Source organism: Pleuronectes platessa, chromosome 9 (assembly GCF_947347685.1).
Source record: "Pleuronectes platessa chromosome 9, fPlePla1.1, whole genome shotgun sequence".
Classification (NCBI taxonomy): domain Eukaryota; kingdom Metazoa; phylum Chordata; class Actinopteri; order Pleuronectiformes; family Pleuronectidae; genus Pleuronectes; species Pleuronectes platessa.
In genome coordinates this window covers 21,369,184-21,377,064 of record NC_070634.1, presented here as the reverse complement: position 1 = coordinate 21,377,064, position 7,881 = coordinate 21,369,184, and positions in this window count along the sequence as shown.

The following is a 7,881-nucleotide window of genomic DNA, read 5'->3' as shown; positions in this document are numbered from 1 at the left end:
AATCAGTCCTTAGAGAGAGACACAAGAGGCGACACATGAGAGACGGCACGAGAGACGACACGGCCAGAAAACCACAGAATGTACCGAAGTGAGAAGAGCGGAAAAGAAAATGACAAGAATGCTGAAGTGAAATGAGTCGATCCTTTTGGGAAATAAGCTCAGACTGTTCAGTTTGCCTTTATTAAGAGGCTACCGCTGGTTAGCTTAGCTTAGCTTAGCAAAAAGAGCAGTAACCATGGACTGTAAATAAAGATGGACGACATGACACGTCCCAGAAGTGAAGCCACATCATCTTGATTAGCTGAGCTGGCTGCAGGTCAGAAACCCTGCCCCCCCCCCACTGAGACTCGTTCCAGAGAGAACACGGAAGTCAGATATTCCATCTTGAAATTTCCAACTTCCAACTTCTAAGCGTTCTGTTTTAATTTACTGCACTTTGATAATTGAAATATTCTAATATATAAGAGGGAGAGAACACAGGCACTGTCACAAAATCACAGAAACGAGGAAACGAGTCCAACAGAGACGGGCCTCAGCTACAGAATCTAGAAATGTCCATTCTCTATGAGCGCCGCCATTGTTGTGTGACATCAGAAACCTGCTTCCCTGAAGTCAGGGTAGATGGATTTGCCTCGAGATCCCAAGTCGGAGCTCCGACTTCGAGCGGCGTTCCAAATAGGAAATTTGATGTTGGCTCCACACAACAATCACCAGTGCACAGACACAGACAACAGGAGTGTAATCATTGTCATCCATCTTTATATCCAGTCAGGAATCAGCCTAGTTCAGTCAAACAGTATCAAAATCCTACAAACATCTTCGAAGCTCACAAGTTCACAAACAAAACAGAGGAACTAAAACTCAAGTTGCACCTTCTATAAGAGGGCTGTGCACCAGACTTCCTCTTGGCCAAGATGAGTTGCTGAGCAGCAGGAGTAGATTTCAAGAAACTACTGATCCAGCCCAAGCAACCCAGCACACAACCATAAGAGCAAACTAGCATTTGACTGCATGAATTTGGCTCGATATCATATTCCGTTTTTTTTTAATTGTTGGACTATCCCTTTAAGGAACAACTAAATTTGTAAAAAAGAAAAAAAAGTATAAATGAGAAGTGGATAAAAATGTAAATTATGGTTTTTATTTTGATTTGTGTTGACTGAAGTGGCACATTTGTACTCCCCTGTGTGACGGTTATTCAAAGGACTACACATCTGAGACAATAATCCAAAAAGTGCACACACACACACACACACACACAGACTTTGTTATGTTGAGAGCGTTTGTCTCTGTATGGCTCCAGCAGAGAGGGGTTAAAATCCGATTGAGTCGATATCACTGGAGAATAATACATGCAACACGCAGTCTGTGTGTGTGTGTGTGTGTGTGTGTGTGTGTGTGTGTGTGTGGGTGTGGGTGTGGGTGTGTGACTGTGTGTGTTTGTGTGTGAGCAACACGGAGCCTAGGGACTTCCTCCCTCTCTCTTTGCAGCCCTCAGTTGAAATGGAATTGAATAGTCTGAATCCTCAATGGTAAATGTTCACAAAGTCAATACCAACTGTTAAGTCTCCCCTGCATTGGGGTTAAGGGCATTACCATTTCTGAGACTTCAGGAAAACACACACACACACACACACACACACACACACACACACACACACACACACACACACACACACACAAACTCACCAGATGCCCCATGAGATGATAAAATATTTTTGAGTCTTTTACAAAATGCTTACTATACATTCTGCTTAAAAATTCCCTTTTGCTGTAAAATATTCATCGAAAGGCTTGTTTTCATTTCTGTCGACTAATCTGTGAACAATAATCCTGGTGGGCGTTTTTAAAGTGACATCAGTGCCTGAGGGACGGTGGTTCACTGATCTGACTAAGCATCTAATTCAATTCAATTTAACAGTGTTTAAGCACACGGAGGGAAAAAGACTTAGAATCACATGAGCTGCATTAGATTCATCATCAGGAGCAGTGATGGGATTTAATATATAATGTTCAGGAGAATATGGGAGTGCTTCATTGGAACCCGAGCCGCTCCCAAAGAATAAAACAATACATTTAGTTTAAATTACAGATCGTGTATGTGAGAATGAAATAAGTGTATTTGATTATTTTGTGGTGTAATACAGTGGGTTGTATATTTCCAAAGAGATAACAAAAAATCAACAATGTGTTTATTTTAATACTTACAGACTTGTATATATATGTCAATATTTTAACTTCTTTATGATTATGTTTAATACATTGACTTTTTATAAAGATGTAGGAAATGACAGCACCTAAAAGTGAAGCCAATGCGACTTGATGCCACCTGGTGGCTGCAAGCAGTATAGGTCATAAATCCTGCCCACTCCATGTGGAGATGGACCAAAACAAAAATAACAAAATACAAATCAAATACATTTGATGCGGTCCATTTTTCCAGGTAGCTCCTTATATATAATGCATGTCCAAGCTTTCATTTCTCCAGTAAGTTGTAATGCCATAGAAATGGGATTACTGGATAGTGGGAGAAAGGAACGTCATAAACAGTCTATGGAACTTCCTAAAAAAATAACAGAAAACAACTTTAAGAAATGTTTTTCTTTGGCCCATGTCCCATCTGCTAACATGGAGGAGGTGGGATTAATGACTGAAGCTGCAACCAGCCAGAATGTAGCGATCAAGACCCTTTGACTTTTGGGAGCCGTCATGTCGTCCGGCCTCATACAGTCTGTGCTTCAATACAGAAAAATGTTCACAGTGACTTCAGAGACATTTTTATTTACATTTATCATAAGACTTTCTCTGATCGAAGCAAAGCGCTGTGTTTGTTAAGTAGAGTCGCTGTGTACATGTTCTGGTAGTGACGGAATAGAAGGCCCTATGCTGCCCAGAGACACTTTCTCTTTAGAGCGGGTCAGATGCGGGTCAGTACATCGTGTGGCTGCGTTCACACGTCTGCCTGGAACCGTGATAAGTTAGGTTTGGGTAAATTCGCTACCCAGTGTGGTGGCCAGCTGTACGAGTGGCGCAGCATCTAATTCATCCCGCTGGTCGTTAACGTTTGGCCAACGTGGAGCTCCTACACACAGCACAGTGTCTCATCTGAGCAGCGAGCCATAAAACCCCAGGCTCTGTCACTCAGTGTCATTTAAACCGGGAGTGATTGGAACTATCTCTGGCCTTTGCTTTCCCACCTTCCTTCCCCGCTCGCAGTCTTTCGTGGTCGCCTCATGAATAATGAATGAGGGTATATGCAGGCTGCAGCTCAGATATTAATGGAGCTGAAAAACAGAGGGAGAACCATCCTTTGTGCTGCCAGCCATCGCTTCCCTCCCTCCCCTCCCGAAGCTGCCCCTTCCCCGCTCGCCCTCCGATTTTTTTTTTTCTACCTTCCTTTTTACTTCCTTATTCCTCCTTTCCCTCCATCTGCTGCCAGTGGGCCCAGATGAGATCATGCTCAGTTTCTCTTTCTCTCTCGCCCAGAGGTATGCACTTCTCTCTTGGCTGTCACAACGAGGGCAAGGGGTGGACGCTGACTTTGAAATGAGAGAGGCCAACTTTCAGATTTAAAAAAAAAAGTCGGCGAAACTGTGAAAATGCAAGTGTGGCCATCGGTACCATCGTTCAAGGGCATGGCAGCGAGCATCCTCCTTTGTTTACCCCCATCCTGTCTTCCTTCCAGCCCTTACATGATCTGTCGGCTCTGGCCAGAGAAGCTCCGGCCAAACTGGGGCGGTCAAGGGCGAGAGGTGCAGTGCAGGGTGGAGGGCGGCTGATCCAACACCGGCCTCAGCTCACATTCCCAAGTCCTGTCCCAAATATTTCCTCATCATAATAAAAGCGATCAGATGTCAACGAAGAGAAACAGCTCCATTGTTTCGACTTCCATCACCTTGAGACCATCTCATAAAAGCCTGCTGACATTGTACATGAGGCACGAAGGGGCTGGCAGTCGGCAGAGTCCGGCCCCGGGCTGGCACAGTCGCTGCCCATCCTTGGATGACTCGCCCAAACAGGCCAGAGGGCACACATAATGGGCAGAGTCTTCTCACCCTTTGTTTGTGCCAGAATGTCTCTTCAGCCACGTTGCATCCGCACCGCATAGAGTCAAACAGGCAGAGGATCATTATTCAGTCCACAGGAACTCTGAGTCGGCCACTGTGGAGAGAGGAGGCACGCGAGCGACCCGGACCAGGTCGACCTCTGACCTCTGACCTGCAGAGCAGCATCACCTCCTGCGTCTCATCCCTCACATGTCTAACGACCATTTTATCGGAGCTTCTTTAAAAACATAAACTAAACATTTTTACTGATCAGCAGCCGGAGCTTCAAATGAATTCTGTTAATATCAGCAGTTTTTGTGATATGTTCTTATTTTTCATACAAATGTCCCAATACTGTACAGTTAATATAATAACTCTATAATGACAGGAGGGTGCACACGCCCAACAGTCTCCATAGATTCAATCATGTTTCAAACACTACTATAGATATCGGTCTCCTAAATATGCCTAACGTTTTTCATCATTATCTCATTGTATCGTGAGAAATTCACATAAATGTTGAAAAAAAACGTTGAAAAAGTTGCGATAAAATCGGTTTTATAGTTTTTGTCCACAAACAAATAGCAATGACAACACAACCTCCTTTGGTATTGTGCACTCCTCCTCTGGGCAGCATGAGTAAAACTATTAAATATATAACATAACCCTGCAGTGAATCTGGTGGACGTAATCTGCAGCGTTATCACAACCTCAACATATGACTTCAACATTATCCCAAAATAAATCCTTCCTGGTTCTTCACCACGTCCTCGACATGGAGGTGTTATTCCGTGTTCGACCGCTTCACAGCTGCGTTAAAGGGACAATTCCACGTTTTTTAAAACCACCGGTCAGTGGATCCAATTACTCTGTCACTCTGTTAGCATGTCATCGATGTGCTTGTGTATTCTCACAGTCGTGCCTTTTTCCATTTGAACACGTTGCACAATTTGAAGTTTCCGCGGCTTGTTAATGGGACTCGCAGGTTGGCAGCACTGTTTTGCTGTCCACGTTCTCCAAAGACTCCAATAAAATATCTTTCCACCGCGAAGCCGGGTTTTTTGATCTTGGAAGTGAAGTAGTGTGTCAGTGAAAAGACCGTTAAAAAAGGAGTGCGGTTCAAAAAGTTGGAAATTTAACTTTTTGGTGCTTGCCTGGGTGAGCTTCTCAGTTAATTACGCGCAAATCCCCGACGCTCGCTGCTCCAATCCGCCGGCACCGCTGTCTCGGCAGAGGACAAAGAAAACAAAGGAGACTGACAAACAAACAGTGAGTGAAAAAAATATATAAAAGGGAGGGAAGCTTTCTTTCCATATAGCAGCTGAGCTGAGGCGACAGTGGCGTTTAATCAGTTGGTTTTTGCAGCGCCGTCAGCGTGAGCAGCCTCGGCGGTGCAGCCCTCTGATCAGCGCTGGGAGAGGAGCTCCCCGCCGTGCCGCTGCCGCCCCTGAACCACAGGTCAGTCCTTGGTGAGTAGGTTTCATTCTGCTGTCGCCTTCATAGAACCATCTCCTTCTCTCATTAGGATACAGCGTGTGTCTGTACTCGTGTGTATGTGTGTGTGTGTGTGTGTGTGCACATGCATGTATTTATGGCCTTGTGTTTGTTTCTGTTTGTTTCTCTCAATGTGTGTGTGTGTGTGTGTGTGTGTGTGTGTGCGGTGTAAATGCACCCCAGGACTAGCCTAAAGGGGATGTGGATTCCCGGCCTCCGCTGAGATCCGGCAGCACAACTAGGATTTCTACCAGTGGGGGGGTTGTGTGGGTGTGTGTGTGTGTGTGCGTGCGTGTGCGAGTGTAAATGTGTGTTGGAGGCAGATGCAAGATGCATCAAGTGACTCGGTGCCTCGGGGTCAGACACACACGCATGCAGAGAAGGAGCTGGTGCTGCGGCGGGGTAAACAAGAGCAGCCTGTTAGATCTCATCAGCCTCATCACACGCTTTATTATGCTGATTTGGGAGCATACTGTAAACTAATCAGAAATCCAGCAGTCGCGGGGGGGCACTCGGCTAAAGGTTAGACATATAGAGAGTCAAACTTGCTCTGCCTCGGAGTTCTGAACTTTTGCATCTTCTTATTTCTCTCCTTCCCGCTCGCAGAGGCTCCTCGGCTGCCGCCATGCAGGAGGAACCCGTGGCTGGAAGGTTGAAATCTCTCCCCCCCCCCCCCCCCCCCGGTTGGAAAGGTTTGCTTAATGTCTGCCAGGGCTCATTCCAGAGGTGCGGGGGTGATTGACGGGCAACAGGGAACCCAACGTGGACCAGGAGTTCTGAACGGGAGTCAGAGGAGCCCAGCCTGTCGGTCGCTATATGCTAATGTTGGCCTTTAAACAAATTTACAAAACACACTCCCAGCCTCGTCTTTGTTCACTTGCATAAATGCATAAGCTTCTCATTCTGCGTCGGAACACCTTCCCCGACTTCCACAACAACGCGACAGAGGGAAGTTATAAAGTTCACAGCGTCTATTAATTCTGAGGCATCTGAATAACATCTCGGTGTTTAATGGACCCGGCGGCGCGCTTCACAAATAATGAATAAAAACAGTCGCCTCTCGTTGTGTGGACATGACTCTCTGAACAGGAGCTTCTTTGATTCGATGGAGCGTCACTCGCGATGGCGGGAAAACGCACACAACTTTTTTTTTTATGTAGCTTCCTGTCCCGTGCGTGTGCTCGGCTCCTCGGCGGGGAGACATTTAACGAGCGCACGGACTGAACGCGCACTCGCACCGGGAATGTGGCAGATGAGCGAGTTAGAGAACGAGGGGCGAACAAGGAGGCAGGTTGGGGAGAGGTGGCAGAATTACCTTTTCTGGTCATGGTGACAGCGAAGATGTGTGTGTGTGTGTGTGTGTGTGTGTGTGTGTGTGTGTGTTTGTGTGTGTGTGTGTGTGTGTGGTGGGGGTGTTAATTAAGAGTTAGTCGGTAACTGCGTGTCGTGTGTTTTGCTGTGCGATCGTACACAAGCGTATGACACACTGAATAAACTGAAGTGAAAAGGGCCTGGGGATATTTACCCAAGCGTTTTTTTAAGGTAGTTCACTTGGTTGTATCTATTATAAATTACTTTATACTTCTACTCAACTTTATGATCACATCCAATAATTTAACAAATGTTTTAAAATTAGAAAAGTAGTTTGAGGCTTCTGTCACAAACACGAATAAGTATTAACAACCTGCTAATATCACATGTTAGATGACACAAATATGAATTATTACACAGTGGTGCAGTGGGCTCTGGGTTCGAATCCCCAATTAGCTGGGGGCCTTTCTGTGTGGATTCAGACCAAGTCCCCCCCCCCCCCACACACACACACACACAACCCAAAAAAATATATTGAAAACACAACAAAACATCAAGTACAACACATAATAAAATAGAACATTGTATAAAAAGTGGTGACAGTAAAGAAAAAGGATCAAATAAAATGTAAGAAATAGTAAAAAAAACATTGAAATATGAGTTCAAAACAGACAGTGAGGTTTCAAGCCAATTATTCCACAGGGTCGAGTTCTTTTCACTTTTATACTTCTCATAAAACTTCTGCACTTTTACTCTGCTACACTTTTTTTCCCACCTTCTACTTAAAAGAAGCGTCTTTTGTTTTCACCACTGACGATGACACAGAACACCTCAACGTGCACTCGTGGCCAAACGGAGAGCACATCGGTTTGAATCCTCACCTGTGTGCACCCGCATATAATCAGCTAGAGTCTGTCATCGTCAGCCTGTGTTTGTGTGTTTGTGTGTTTGTGTGTTTGTGTTGCCGCTCGCTCTCCTCTGAGGCTCCAGTCTGTCGTTTAGGACTCGTAAACAGGAGTCGAGGGTCGTG